Genomic DNA, 16,438 nt, shown 5'->3' on the forward strand with positions numbered 1-16,438 from the left:
TGTATATAATGTCACAGGTGATCCCTGTATTACCTGTATGCTGACGCTATACTATACACTACACACTACTGTGTATAACGTCACTTGTGTTAATAATAGTGATGTTAGTATTGTGGCTTTTATTTATTATCCGTTTTGTAGTATTCGTCACTATGTGGTGGTAATATGTGGTCTGGTCACAGTGTGGTGGTATTTGTCCCTTGTATGTGGTATTATTTGGTCACTATGTGGTGAAATATGTAGTCTAACCATGGTGTGGCAGTATTTCTCACTTGTACGTGGTATTATTATATCTCGTTTAGCCAAATAACCCCTTTAATGCAAACCACTGTAATTGTACATCCCAGTTATGGTGTGTGCACAGTAGATGTGCAGGAGCCGCCTGTGTTTTATATTCGATGATCCACTGTGTTAGGAGTCGAGTTCCCGCCGCTGCACAGGGAGAATAACACGAACTTTGTCTGCTGTGGTCTCTCATTCTGCATCAGCCGCAGTGGAGCCTGCTCAGCCGAGACGTCGGTCCCAGCGTCTCACTCAGTCTGATTCTGTGCAAAGGGTTACTGCTGCCTTTCCAGGCTCTGCCATTGTAGCCCGTACTGATCAGCGGCGAGCAGACGTCTCTGGGACTAAGTTCTGCTTTTCCCCTTCTGAACATGCCCAAAGGAAGACCTCTCAGTGGAGGTCTGGGGTCACATGCTCAGGTACTGCAGTAGCTCCTATTAGTCCTCTAGGAAGGTCCTGAAGTTGCTCAGTTACTGTAGCAGTTCTCATTGGTCCTCTAGGAAGGTCCTGAACTTGTTGCAGCTATAAAAGGTTCGCATGGCCGCAGGGCCATGCGCTAGTATACACTTGTTTATGTGTGTGTGTTGTGAGTGAAAGTCGCTCGTTAATCATCCCCTCCCTTGTGTTTGAATGCTCGCGCAAGGAGGATGATTGTAATCTAGCGCCCAACTTGTTACCAACACTTGTACACAAACAGCATCTATTGCTGTGACCGCCAGTGCGGCGCCGTGCGCTATCACCGTGTTTTCCAAACCCAAGTCTGGGTGGTTAGTGGCATCGGTCAGTGCAGCACCGCATGCACTCTCGTGCTACTTTGTTATTATTATTTCTGTTACGTGCGGTACTGCGGCCCTGTGACGCAACAGGGTTCGCTTCTTTCACACAGGGTGAAGCTAACCCATGTGTGTATCTTCATTGTACCGCCATATAGTCCATCATTGCTTAGCAGCAGGTTCCATCTCTGCACAGTGAAACCCGGGCTGCGAACGCACCTTATTCCTTTTCTCTAATTATTTGATGTGTTCTGCTAGCCCTAACACACTGTAATGGGGATAACAGCTTACAGATATTTGCATATAGCTGTAGGGTGGGCCTCAAGGGTCAATTATCCCCTGTAAACCTCAGACACCCCAGTGAAACCAGCCAGAGTATCATTATTGGGCTTCAGAGTTTACCATATGCTGAACATGCTTATCCTCATTTTTTTTGGTTGAATGACACTCAGATGTTTTTACTGTTGTCCACCAAAACAGTATCAGTCTGACTACTCTATCTGTGGGAGGGCACATGGTGTTAATACAGCACTTTATCTCTGGGAAGGCTACCCTCCAGCTGAGCCTCATTAATTGGCTTATTAAGGTGGGGCTAGTCTAGCAATTGAGATGTACCCCTCAAAGTGAAGGTTTATCCTGAATTCAGAGGGATTATTCTTTTAAATGAAAGGTTACCTCTGTTACTCACAGTGCCTCTATTCCTTAACCCCTTCCTGACCTTTGACGCCACGTAGGCGTCATGAAAACCCGTGCCAATCCGACCCATGACGCCTATGTGGCGTCATGGAATGATCGCGTCCCTGCAGAGCGGGTGAAAGGGTTAACTCCGATTTCACCCGATCTGCAGGGACAGGGGGAGTGATACTTCAGCCCAGGGGGGGTGGCTTCACCCCCCGTGGCTACGATCGCTCTGATTGGCTGTTGAAAGTGAAACTGCCAATCAGAGCGATTTGTAATATTTCACCTATAAAAATGGTGAAATATTACAATCCAGCCATGGCCGATGCTGCAATAGCATCTGCCATGGCTGGAGACCCCGATCTGACCCCCCCACTGCCACCGATTGCCCCCCCAGTTGTCCTTTCTGCCCCGTTTTCCTCTCCGCTCCCCTCCGTCCTCCTGTCGGCTCCCCCGTCCTCCTGCCCGCTCCCCCCGTACTCCGATGGCTCCCCCCGTCCTCCATCCACCCCCCCATACTCAGATCCCCCCCTCATACTTACCGGGCCTCCCGATGCCCGTCCGTCTTCTTCATGGGTGCCGCCATCTTCCAAAATGGTGGGCGCATGCGCAGTACGCCCGCCGAATCTGCCGGCCGGCAGATGAGTTCCAGGTATATTTTGATCACTGTAATATAACCTATCACAGTGATCAAAATAAAAAAAATAGTAAATGACCCCCCCTTTATCACCCCCATACGTAGGGACAATAATAAAATAAAGAAAATATTTTTTTTTCTTTTTTCACTAGGGTTAGGGTTATAACTAGGGTTAAAACTAGGGTTAGGGTTAGGGGTAGGGTTAGGGTTAGGGGTAGGGTTAGGGTTAGGGTTATGGCATGTGCACACAGTGCGGATTTGGCCACGGATCCGCAGCGGATTGGCCGCGTATCCGCAGCGGATTGGCCGCGGGTGCGCAGCTGATAGGCCGCGGATCCGCAGCGGATTGGCCGCTGCGAATTCGTAGCAGTTTTCCATCAGGTTTACAGTACCATGTAAACCTATGGAAAACCAAATCCGCTGTGCCCATGGTGCGGAAAATTCCATGCGGAAACACTGCATGTAATTTCTTTGTGCGGATTCCGCAGCGTTTTACACCTGTTCCTCAATAGGAATCCGCAGGTGAAATCCGCACAAAAAAAACACTGGAAATCCGCTGTAAGTCCGCAGGTAAAACGCAGTGCCTTTTACCTGCAGATTTTTCAAAAATCGTGCAGAAAAATCTCACACGAAGCCGCAACGTGGGCACATAGCCTTAGGGTTAGGGTTGGAATTAGATTTAGGGTTGGAATTAGGGCTAGGGTTGGAAATAGGGTTAGGATTAGGCTTGTGGTTAGGGTTACGGATAGAGTTAGGGGTGTGTTGGGGTTACAGTTGTGGTTAGGGTTGGGATTAGGGTTAAGGTTGGGATTAGGGTTAGGATTAGGGTTACGGGTGTGTTGGGGTTAGGGTTGTGGTTAGGGGTCTGTTGGGGTTAGGGTTGTGATTAGGGTTATGGCTACAGTTGGGATTAGGGTTAGGGGTGTGTTGGGGTTAGTGATGAAGTTAGAATTGAGGGGTTTCCACTGTTAAGGCACATCAGGGGTCTCCAAACGCAACATGGCGCCACCATTGATTCCAGCCAATCTTGCATTCAAAAAGTCAAATGGTGCTCCCTCCCTTCCAAGCCCCGACGTGCACCCAAACAGTGGTTTATCCCCACATATGGGGTACCAGCGTACTCAGGACAAACTGGGCAACAAATATTGGGTCCAATTTCTTCTGTTACCCTTGCAAAAATAAAAAATTACTTGCTAAAACATAATTTTTGAGGAAAGAACAATTATTTTTTATTTTCACGGCTCTGCATTATAAACTTCTGTGAAGCACTTGGGGGTTGAAAGTGCTCACCACACATCTAGATAAGTTCCTTGGCGGGGTCTAGTTTCCAAAATGGGGTCACTTGTGGGGAGTTCCTACTGTTTAGGCACATCAGGGGCTCTGCAAATGCAACGTGACGCCCGCAGACCATTCCATCAAAGTCTGCATTTCAAATGTCACTACTTCCCTTCCGAGCCCTGACGTGCGCACAAACAGTGGTTTACCCCCACATATGGGGTATCAGCGTACTCACAACAAACTGGGCAACAAATATTGGGGTCCAATTTCTCCTGTTACCCTTGCAAAAATAAAAAATTACTTGCTAAAACATAATTTTTGAGGAAAGAACAATTATTTTTTATTTTCACGGCTCTGCATTATAAACTTCTGTGAAGCACTTGGGGGTTGAAAGTGCTCACCACACATCTAGATAAGTTCCTTGGGGGGGTCTAGTTTCCAAAATGGGGTCACTTGTGGGGAGTTCCTACTGTTTAGGCACATCAGGGGCTCTGCAAATGCAACCTGACGCCCGCAGACCATTCCATCAAAGTCTGCATTTCAAATGTCACTACTTCCCTTCCGAGCCCTGACGTGCGCCCAAACAGTGGTTTACCCCCACATATGGGGTATCAGCGTACTCACAACAAACTGGGCAACAAATATTGGGGTCCAATTTCTCCTGTTACCCTTGTGAAAATAAAAAATTGCTTGCTAAAACATCTTTTTTGAGGAAAGAAAAATGATTTTTTATTTTCAGGGCTCTGCGTTGTAAACTTCTGTGAAGCACTTGGGCGTTCAAAGTGCTCACCACATATCTAGATAAGTTCCCTTGGGGGTCTAGTTTCCAAAATGGGGTCACTTGTGGGGAGTTCCTACTGTTTAGGCACATCAGGGGCTCTGCAACCGCAACCTGACGCCTGCAGAGCATTCCATCAAAGTCTGCATTTCAAAATGTCACTACTTCCTTTGCGAACCCCGACATGTGCCAAAACAGTGGTTTACCCCCACATATGGGGTATCAGCGTACTCAGGAAAAACTGGACAACAACTTTTGGGGTCCAATTTCTCCTGTTACCCTTGGGAAAATAAAAAATTGTGGGCTAAAAAATCATTTTTGAGAAAAGAAAAATTATTTTTTATTTTCATGGCTCTGCGTTATAAACTTCTGTGAAGCACTTGGGGGTTCAAAGTGCTCACCACACATCTAGATTAGTTCCTTGGGAGGTCTAGTTTCCAAAATGGGGTCACTTGTGGGGGAGCTCCAATGTTTAGGCACACAGGGGCTCTCCAAACGCGACATGGTGTCCGCTAATGATTGGAGCTAATTTTCCATTCAAAAAGCCAAATGGTGTGCCTTCCCTTCCGAGCCCTGCCGTGCGCCCAAACAGTGGTTTACCCCCACATATGAGGTATCGGCATACTCAAGAGAAATTGCTCAACAAATTTTAGGATCCATTTTATCCTGTTGCCCATGTGAAAATTAAAAAATAGAGGCTAAAAAAAATTTTGTGTGAAAAAAAAGTACTTTTTAATTTTTACGGATCAATTTGTGAAGCACCTGAGGGTTTAAAGTGCTCATTATGCTTCTAGATAAGTTCCTTGGGGGGTCTAGTTTCCAAAATGGGGTCACTTGTGTGGGAGCTCCAATGTTTAGGCACACAGGGGCTCTCCAAACGTGACATGGTGTCCGCTAGCGATGGAGATAAATTTTTCATTCAAAAAGTCAAATGGCACTCCTTCCCTTCCGAGCCTTACCATGTGCCCAAACAGTGGTTTACCCCCACATATGAGGTATCGGTGTACTCAGGAGAAATTGTCCAACAAATTTTAGGATCCATTTTATCCTGTTGCCCATGTGAAAATGAAAACATTGAGGCTAAAATAATTTTTTTGTGAAAAAAAAGTACTTTTTCATTTTATGGATCAATTTGTGAAGCAACTGGGGGTTTAAAGTGCTTACTATGCTTCTAGATAAGTTCCTTGGGGGGTCTAGTTTCCAAAATGGGGTCACTTGTGGGGGAGCTCCAATGTTTAGGCACACGGGGGCTCTCCAAACATGACATGGTGTCCGCTACAGATTGGAGCCAATTTTTCATTCAAAAAGTCAAATGGCGCTCTTTCCCTTCTGAGCCCAACCGTGCGCCCAAACAGTGGTTTACCCCCACATATGAGGTATCAGCGTACTCAGGACAAATTGGACAACATCGTTCGTGGTCCAGTTTCTCCTTTTACCCTTGGGAAAATAAAAAAATTGTTGCTAAAAGATCATTTTTGTGACTAAAAAGTTAAATATTAATTTTTTACTTCCATGTTGCTTCTGCTGCTGTGAAACACCTGAAGGGTTAATAAACTTCTTGAATGTGGTTTTGAGCACCTTGAGGGGTGCAGTTTTTAGAATGATGTCACTTTTGGGTATTTTCAGCCATATAGAACCCTCAAAATGACTTCAAATGTGAGGTGGTCCCTAAAAAAAATGGTTTTGTAAATTTTGTTGTAAAAGTGAGAAATCACTGGTCAAATTTTAACCCTTATAACTTCCTAGCAAAAAAAAAATTTGTTTCCAAAATTGTGCTGATGTAAAGTAGACATGTGGGAAATGTTATTTATTAACTATTTTTTGTCACATAACTCTCTGGTTTAACAGAATAAAAATTCAAAATGTGAAAATTGCGAAATTTTCAAAATTTTCGCCAAATTTCCGTTTTTTTCACAAATAAATTCAAAAATTATCAACCTAAATTTACCACTAACATGAAGCCCAATATGTCACGAAAAAACAATCTCAGAATCGTTAGGATCCGTTGAAGCGTTCCTGAGTTATTACCTCATAAAGGGACACTGGTCAGAATTGCAAAAAACTGCAAGGTCATTAAGGCCAAAATAGGCTGGGTCATGAAGGGGTTAAATAGTCTTGCAGTGCTTCTATGCCACATAGTGCCTCATAGCACCTCACAGTGTATAACAATGCCTCATAGTGCCTCACAGTGCCTCTGTGCCTCATAGCATCTCACAGTGCCTTTGTCCCTCATAGCGCCTCTTTGCCTTATAGAGCCTCATAGTACCTCACAGTGTCTCAGAGCTACTCATAGCCCCTTTGTGCCTTATAGCACCTTATAGTGCCTCATAGTAAAAGTACTGGTTGCATAGCTAGTTAAGGCTCGACAAATCAAAGTTCAGGGAACGTTCACTGTTACCAAATTCAGGGGGTCAATGTCCATTCAGATGCTAAATAGTATGACAGCAGGGGAAAAGATCCTTGACACTTTTACTATGAGACTTGTTCGACCAGTATTTGATGATGATTGGAAAAGGAGATGACTATAAGAGAGCTTACCTAGCTTTGCAGGTCAATAATAAACTTTTTAGGGATACACTTTCAAAGGTAGGAGGCATTAGGTTGCATTTACACAGCCAATATGGGTTTGGTCCAAAAAAGTTTTGAGGGTTAGTGCAGGTGCACTTACCCACCGAAGGTTCTCCTTGCTAGAAGGGTAAGTGCACCAGCACTAACCCTCAAAACCACAGGATCCTGTAATACGAAACTCACCACACCTGACTACATCAAGGAGAATCAATACATCTTATCATTCTGGGGTATCACCGTTTTCACAATCAGTAAGTACACAACTGTAGATACTGTATGTGGTATTGTTGGTCATCATGTGGTGGTAATATGTGATCTGGTCATAGTGAGATGGTATTTGTCCCTTGTATGTGATATTATTGGCCATTTTAAAAATTGAAAAATAAGTAAAAAAATATACCTAAATTTTAACAAATGTTTAATAGGTTAGAGCAGAGTAAGGCCCAGCCAAAAGAGTCTACTTTGTTGTTGTTGCGGCTTAAAAAATCTTTTGGCCAAAACAAAAGCTGCTGGCTATGTATGTGATCTGGAGATGGGAACTGTTAATGTGTGATTGGTGAGGACGTGGTGCAGATGTGGAGTTTTTCTATGAGTGGGCGAGAGGACTGTGAAAGGTTCGAGGGGTGGAGGTGTGGCTTGGGAGGAGTCTGGGTGGAGCTCAAGGGGGCCCCGAAAGTTTTGCCAGTATGGGGCCCTGAAATTACTAGTGGCAGCCCTGATTATAACAAAAAAATATGATGGAAACTTCTGGCTATTTATGTGTACTACTAATGGATTTTTACAAAACCACACACACTAGCCTGAGTTTGCTTTATTTTAGAAACCACACACTTCCTGTGCTCAGGTATAAAGCAATAGTTTCTTGTCAGTAACAATATATCTCCAACAGAGCAGAAAATAAGGGTCCAAGGCCTGAGCCAAAAAATATGATATCTATGTCTATTTCTACATATAAATGCTAAAGACTGCTTTTGTGGAGTGCAACATTAATGGAATCAGAGATTCCTATACTAGCCTTGCTAAAATATAACAGAGGGTCTTCCTGTAATGCAATGTATGTGTATTAGCTTGTTACCGACAATTCAGCTTCTCAATAAAAAAAAAATCCTGGATAAAAAAATACTGCAAATTTGGTATAATTATGTCCATACATTTACCATAATTTGCCGTTCCAATATCGGAATTCCTGTTTTTTGTCCTTTTTCCACTTGGTTTATAGTACTGTCTATAACATATCTAACCATCACTGTCAATGGAGCTTTCTTAAACATCTGAGAGTTGGTTGAGAGGCCATGACTGAGTCCTGGTCTTGGACATCAAGAATTGCAATGCTTTATTGGTGTTGTCTGGACTATCGAGCTCTAAGGCCATGTTCACACTTTGCGTTTTTTACCGCGGATCCGCGGCGATTTTGATGCTGCAGGTCCGCAGCAGTTTCCATAGCGTTTACATTAACATGTAAACCCTATGGAAACCGCAAACCGCTGCGCACATGCTGCGGGAGTAACCGCGCAGAAACGCAGCGGTTTAAAACCCGCAGCATGTCACTTCTTTGTGCAGAATCGCAGCGATTCTGCACCCATAGAAATGCATTGAACCGCTTACTTCCCGCATGGGGCTGTGCCCACTTTGCGGGAAGTAAGCGGTTAATGTGCGGGTGGTACCCGGGGTGGAGGAGAGGAGACTCTCCTCCAGGCCCTGGGAACCATATTTGGGGTAAAAAAAAGAATAAAAATAAAAAATAATGTTATACTCACCTCTCAGCGCTGCCCGCGGCTGTCCGGTCTCACTTGCTGTGCGAACAGGACCTGCGGTGACGTCGCGGTCACATGACTGTGATGACGCCGCGGTCACATGACCGTGACGTCACTAAGGTCCTTCTCGGCACAGCATCTTTGGAACCGGAGCGCCGAGTGCAGCGCCGAGGAGATCCGGACATCAGAGGGTGAGTCTAACCAATTTTTATTATTTTTATCATTACTATTGATGCTGCATATTGCTGCATATGCAGCATCAATAGTACAGGAGTAATCCCACAGCGGAAACCGCGGAAGAAACCGCGATAAATCTGCAGGGATAACCGCAGCGGTTTTGCCCTGCAGATTTATCAATTCCGCTGCGGGATAAACCCGCAGAGCACACCGCAAAGTGTGAACATGGCCTAAGGGTAGGTGTCCATAATCAGGAATGGCAGCATTTTGAAGGCAGTGCATCTGCACTGAGTCCAAAATGCTGCACTCAGCATTGCAAGCACAGTGAATGGGATTTATAGAAATCCTATGCTCACTGTGCTTATATTTAACTAGATGGTGGCCCGATTCTAACGCATCGGGTGTTCTAGAATATGTATGTAGTTTATGAAGTTTTCAGAATAATGCAATTTATACACAGGATTTGGCCAGCCGGGCGCGACCAATTAGCGAAGTGTGGTTAAAATTCCGCTCCATTTCGTGAACAATCAGTGAAGCCAGAGCCAGCTCCAGGTTTTTGAGGGCCCCGGGCGAAAGAGTCTCAGTGGGCCCCGTCTTTAACACATACCACGATTCATGATGCACAGACACAGCAGAGAAATATACCACAGCCAAGTAGCATATAACACAGCCCACGTAGCATATAACACAGCCCACGTAGCATATAGCACAGCCACGTAGCATATAGCACAGGCCACATAGTATATAGCACAGGCCACGTAGTATATAACACAGCCCACGTAGCATATAGCACAGCCCACGTAGCATATAGCACAGCCACGTAGCATATAACACAGCCACATAGCATATAGCACAGCCACGTAGTATATAGCAGCCACGTAGTATATAGCACAGCCCACATAGTATATAGCACAGCCCACGCAGTATATAGCACAGCCCACGCAGTATATAGCACAGCCCACGCAGTATATAGCACAGCCCATGCAGTGTATAACACAGCCCATGTAGTATATAGCACAGCCCGTGCAGTGTATAACCCAGCCCACGTAGTATATAGCACAGCCCATGCAGTGTATAACAGCCCACATAGTATACAGCACAACCCATGCAGTGTATAACACAGCCCATGCAGTATATTGCCCAGCCATGTAATATATTGTACAGCTACGTATGGTAGTATTTAGCACAGCTCACATAGTATATAACACAGCCCACGCAGTATATAGCACAGCCACGTAGTATATTGCCCAGCCATGTATATTGCAGCTACGTAGTATATAGCACAGCCCACATAGTATATAACACAGCCACGTAATATATAGCACAGCTCACATAGTATATAGCACAGCTCATGCAGTATATAACACAGCCACGTAGTATATTGCCCAGCCACGTAATATACTGCACAGCTATGTACAGTAGTATATAGCACAGCTCACGTAGTATATAGCACAGCTCACGTAGTGTATAGCACAGCTCACGTAGTGTATAGCACAGCTCACTGTTATGATCCTAGTGGCTTAGGATCACAAATCTAACCAGCTAAGTAGAAAATAATAGGACGAGCTCTGGGGATGTGGTAACTGGACTAACCGCAAACCTGATCCTAACCGCACACACTATAGGCAGCCGTGGAACGTTTCCTGAAATCCTAGACGTCTCTTCACGGCCTGAGAAACTGACTACCCCTAAAGAGAAAGTAAAGACCTCACTTGCCTCAGAGAAATCCCCCAGAGATATAGATGCCCCCCACAAATAATAACGGTGAGTTAAGAGGAAAAGACAAACGCAGAGATGAAACAGGTTAAGCAAATGAGGCCCGCTAACGCTAGATAGCAGAAAATAGCAAGGGATCTGTGCGGTCAGTAAAAAACCCTATGCAAAAATATCCACTCAGAGAATGCGAGAACCCCCACACCAACTAACGATGTGGGGGGAGCAACTCAGCACCCCAGAGCACCAGCAAGCAGGGAAATCACATATTAGCAAGCTGGACAAAAACTCATCATATACTAGGAAACATCTTGAACACAGATGAGCAAAAATAAGCAAACAGAACTTAGCTTCTCTTGGAGAGACTGATAACGGATGTAGACAGGAGCAATCAGAATAGCACTGAATACAACGGCAACAGGCAAGGAATGAAGGACCAGGTGGATTAAATAGGAAACCTAACTAGCAGATGACGAGACAGCTGATCCTGCCAGAAACCTGCAAAATAACAAAAAGAGCCACCAGGAGGAGCCCAAAGAGAGAACTCACACAGTACCACTCATGACCACAGGAGGGAGCCCGGAAACAGAGTTCACAACAGTACCCCCCCCTTGAGGAGGGGTCACCGAACCCTCACCAGAACCCCCAGGGCGATCAGGGTGAGCCACATGGAAGGCACAAACCAAATCGGCCGCATGAACATCAGAGGCGACAACCCAGGAATTATCATCCTGACCATAGCCCTTCCACTTAACCAAATACTGAAGCCTCCGTCTTGAAATACGAGAATCCAAGATCTTCTCCACCACGTATTCCAATTCTCCCTCAACCAGCACCGGAGCAGGAGGCTCAACAGAAGGAACCACAGGCACCACATACCTCCGCAACAAAGACCTATGGAACACATTACGGATGGTAAACGATGCCAGGAGGTCCAAGCGAAATGACACAGGGTTGAGGATTTCCAAAATTTTATAAGGACCGATAAAACGAGGTTTAAACAGGAGAAGAAACCTTCATAGGAACATAACGAGAAGACAACCACACCAAATCCCCCACACGAAGTCGGGGACCCACACAGCGACGACGGTTAGCAAAGCGCTGAGCCTTCTCTTGTGACAACATCAAATTGTCCACCACATGGTTCCAAATCTGCTGCAACCTATCCACCACAGAATCCACCCCAGGACAGTCAGAAGACTCAACCTGACCCGAGGAAAAACGAGGATGAAAACCAGAATTACAAAAAAAAGGCGAAACCAAAGTAGCCGAACTAGCCCGATTATTAAGGGCAAACTCGGCCAATGGCAAAAAAGCCACCCAATCATCCTGGTCAGCAGAAACAAAACATCTCAAATAAGTTTCCAAGGTCTGGTTAGTTCGCTCGGTTTGGCCATTCGTCTGAGGATGGAAGGCCAACGAAAAAGACAAATCAATGCCCATCTTAGCACAAAAGGACCGCCAAAATCTGGGCACAAACTGGGATCCTCTGTCAGACACAATGTTTTCAGGGATGCCGTGCAGACGAACCACATTCTGAAAAAATAACGGAACCAAATCGGAGGAAGAAGGCAACTTAGGCAAGGGCACCAAATGGACCATTTTAGAAAAACGATCACAAACCACCCAGATGACAGACATTCTCTGAGAGACCGGAAGATCCGAAATAAAATCCATGGAAATATGCGTCCAAGGCCTCTTAGGAACCGGCAAAGGCAAAAGCAAACCACTGGCACGAGAACAGCAAGGCTTAGCCCGAGCACAAATCCCACAGGACTGCACAAAGAAACGCACATCCCGCGACAAGGAAGGCCACCAGAAGGATCTAGCCACCAAATCTCTGGTACCAAAAATCCCAGGATGACCCGCCAACACTGAAGAATGGACCTCGGAAATAACTCTGCTGGTCCATCTATCTGGGACAAACAGTCTCTCTGATGGACAACGGTCAGGTCTATCCGCCTGAAATTCCTGTAACACCCGTCGCAAATCTGGGGAAATGGCAGACAAAATTACCCCCTCTTTGAGGATACCAACCGGCTCAGAAACTCCAGGGGAGTCAGGCACAAAACTCCTAGAAAGAGCATCAGCCTTCACGTTCTTCGAACCAGGAAGGTACGAGACCACGAAATCGAAACGTGAGAAAAACAAGGACCAACGAGCCTGTCTAGGATTCAACCGCTTGGCCGACTCAAGATAAATCAAATTTTTATGATCAGTCAAGACCACCACACGATGCTTAGCTCCCTCTAGCCAGTGTCGCCACTCCTCAAATGCCCACTTCATTGCCAACAACTCCCGATTACCAACATCATAATTTCGTTCAGCCGGCGAAAATTTTCTTGAAAAGAAGGCACATGGCTTCATCACAGAGCAATCAGAGCTTCTCTGTGACGAAACAGCCCCTGCTCCAATTTCAGAAGCATCAACCTCGACCTGGAAGGGAAGAGAGACATCTGGCTGACATAAAACTGGAGCCGAAGAAAACCGGCGCTTCAGCTCCTGAAAGGCCTCAACGGCCGCAGGAGACCAGTTAGTCACATCAGAACCCTTCTTGGTCAAATCCGTCAAAGGTTTAACCACACCAGAAAAATTAGCAATGAAGCGACGGTAAAAATTAGCAAAACCCAATAACTTCTGAAGACTCTTAACCCCTTAACGACCGCCGATACGCCTTTTAACGGCGGCCGCTAAGGGTACTTAAACCACAGCGCCGTTAATTAACGGCGCTGTGGAAAAAGTGAATAGCGTCCCCCAGAGTCGGATTTTCTCTGGGGTCTCGGTTGCCGAGGGTAGCCGAGACCCCAGAGAACATGATTCGGGGTTTTTTTACCGACCCCCGAGTTGCGATCGCCGGCAATTAACCGTTTACCGGCGGTCGCAACAACAACAAAAAAAACGCGATGTGCTGTTTAATTTCTCTGTCCTCCGATGTGATCGCACATCGGAGGACAGAGAAATAGGGTCCCCGATGGCCCCCAATAGCCCCCCGATACTTACCTACCTCCCCCGGTGCTCCTCGTGGGTCCCCATGGGCGCCGCCATCTTTTTTCCGGGAAAAAATGGCGGGCGCACGCGCAGTACGCCCGCCGTCCGGCACCCGGAAGATCTTTGGGGTCTCGGCTGCCAGGGGTAGCCGAGACCCCAAAGAACATGATCGGGGTCGGTTTGCACTGACCCCTGTTTTGCGATCGCCGGTAATTAAAAGTTTACCGGCGACTGCAAAAAAAAAAAAAAAGCGATCTGTATTTCTCTGTCCTCTGATGTGATCACACATCAGAGGACAGAGAAATAGGGGGATTCGGGGACCCTAACATACTCACCCGGTGTCCCTGGGTCCTCTTCTGTCTTCTCCTGCCAGCTGGCTTTTTCCTTATGGCGGGCGCATGCGCAGTGCGCCCGCCATCTGCTGCCATCTGCCGGCCGGCAGGAGAAGACGAGTTGGGGCTAAAATTAGGGTTAGGGTTAGGGTTAGAGTTAGAGTTAGGGTTAGGGTTAGAGTTAGAGTTAGGGTTAGGGTTAGGGTTAGGGCTAGGGTTAGGGCTAGAGTTAGGGTTAGGGTTAGGGCTAGGGTTGGGGCTAAATTTAGGGTTAGGGTTAGGGCTAGGGTTAGGCTACTTTCACACTAGCGTTTTTTGGCTTCCGTCGCAATGCGTCGGAGAAAAAACGCATCCTGCAAAAGTGCTTGCAGGATGCGTTTTTTCTCCATTGGCTTGCATTAGCGACGCATTGCGACGGATTGCCACATGTCGCATCCGTCGTGCGACGGATGCGTCGTGCTTTGGCGGACCATCGGCACAAAAAAAGCTACATGTAACTTTTTTGTGCGACGTGTCCGCCATTTCCGACCGCGCATGCGCGACCGAAACTCCGCCCCCGCCTCCCCTCACAATGGGGCAGCGGATGCGTTGAAAAAACAGCATCCGCTGCACCCGTTGTGCGGCGCTTACAACGCTAGCGTCGGTACGTCGGCCCGGCACACTGCGATGGGCCGAGTACGACGCTAGTGTGAAAGTAGCCTTAGGCTTCTATCACACTTGCGTCGGTACGGGGCGGTCGCAATGCGTCGGCCCGACGTACCGACGCACGTTGTGAAAATTGTGCACAACGTGGACAGCGGATGCAGTTTTTCAACGCATCCGCTGCCCAGTCTATGTTCTGGGGAGGAGGGGGCAGAGTTACGGCCACGCATGCGCGGAAATGGCGGACGCGACGTACAAAAAAAAGGTTACATTGAACTTTTTTTGTGACGACAGGGCTAAAGTTATGGTTAGGGTTGGGGCTAAAGTTAGGGTTAGGGTTGGGGCTAAACTTGGGGTTAGAGTTGGGATTAGGGTTTGGATTAGGGTTGGGATTAGGGTTACGTTTGGGATTAGGGTTAGGGGTGTGTTGGATTTAGGGTTTTGATTAGGGTTATGGTTAGGGTTGAGATTAGGGCTGTTTTGGGGTTAGGGTTGTGATTATCGTTAGGGTTGTGATTAGGATTATGGATCGGGTTAAGATTAGGGTTAGGGGTGTGTTGGAGTTAGGGTTGGAGTTAAAATTTGGGGGTTTCCACTGTTTAGGTACATCAGGGGGGTCTCCAAACACGACAGCCAATTTTGCGCTAAAAAAGTCAAATGGTGCTCCCTCCCTTCTGAGCTCTGCCGTGCGCCCAAACAGTGGTTTACCCCCACATATTGGGTACCAGCATACTCAGGACAAATTGGACAACAACTTTTGGGGTCCAATTTCTCTTGTTACCCTTGTGAAAATAAAAATTTGGGGGCTAAAAAAATCTTTTGTGGGAAAAAAAAATATTTTTTATTTTCACTACTATGCATTATAAACTTCTGTGAAGCACTTGGGCATTCAAAGTTCTCACCACATATCTATTTAAGTTCCTTGGGGGGTCTATTTTCCAAAATGGGGTCACTTGTTGGGAGTTTCTACTGTTTAGGTACATTAGGGGTCTGCAAACGCAACATAACGCCCGCAGACAATTCTATCAAAGTCTGCATTCCAAAATGGCGCTCCTTCCCTTCCGAGCTCTGCCGTGCGCCCAAGCAGTGGTTTACCCCCACATATGGGGTACCAGCATACTCAGGACAAATTGGACAACAACTTTTGGGGTCCAATTTCTCTTGTTACCCTTGTGAAAATAAAAACTTGGGGGCTAAAAATCTTTATTGTTAAAAAAAAAATATTTTTTATTTTCACGACTCTGCATTATAAACTTCTGTGATGCACTTGGGCATTCAAAGTTCTCACTACACATCTAGATAAGTTCCATGGGGAGTCTAGTTTCCAAAATGGGGTCACTTTTGGGGGGTTTCTACTGTTTAGGCACATCAGGGGCTCTCCAAACGCGACATGGCGTCCGATCTCAATTCCAGTCAATTTTGCATTGAAAAGTCAAATAGAGCTCCTTTGCTTCCGAGCTCAGCCATGCACCCAAACAGTGGTTTACCCCCACATACGGGGTGTCGGCGTACTCAAGACAAATTGTACAACAACTTCTGGTGTCCATTTTCTCCTGTTACCCTTGGTAAAATAAAAATTTGGAGGCAAAAAGATCATTTTTGTAGAAAAAATGCGATTTTTTTATTTTCACGGCTCTACGTTATAAACTTCTGTGAAGCACCTGGGGGTTTAAAGTGCTCACCACACATCTAGATAAGTTCCTTAAAGGGTCTAGTTTCCAAAATGGTGTCATTTGTGGGGGGTCTCCACTGTTTAGGCACATCAGCGGCTCTCCAAACGTGACATGGCGTCCGATCTCAATTCCAGCCAATTCTACATTGAAAAAGTAAAACGACAC

Source organism: Ranitomeya variabilis, chromosome 4 (genome assembly GCF_051348905.1).
Source record: "Ranitomeya variabilis isolate aRanVar5 chromosome 4, aRanVar5.hap1, whole genome shotgun sequence".
Classification (NCBI taxonomy): Eukaryota; Metazoa; Chordata; class Amphibia; order Anura; family Dendrobatidae; genus Ranitomeya; species Ranitomeya variabilis.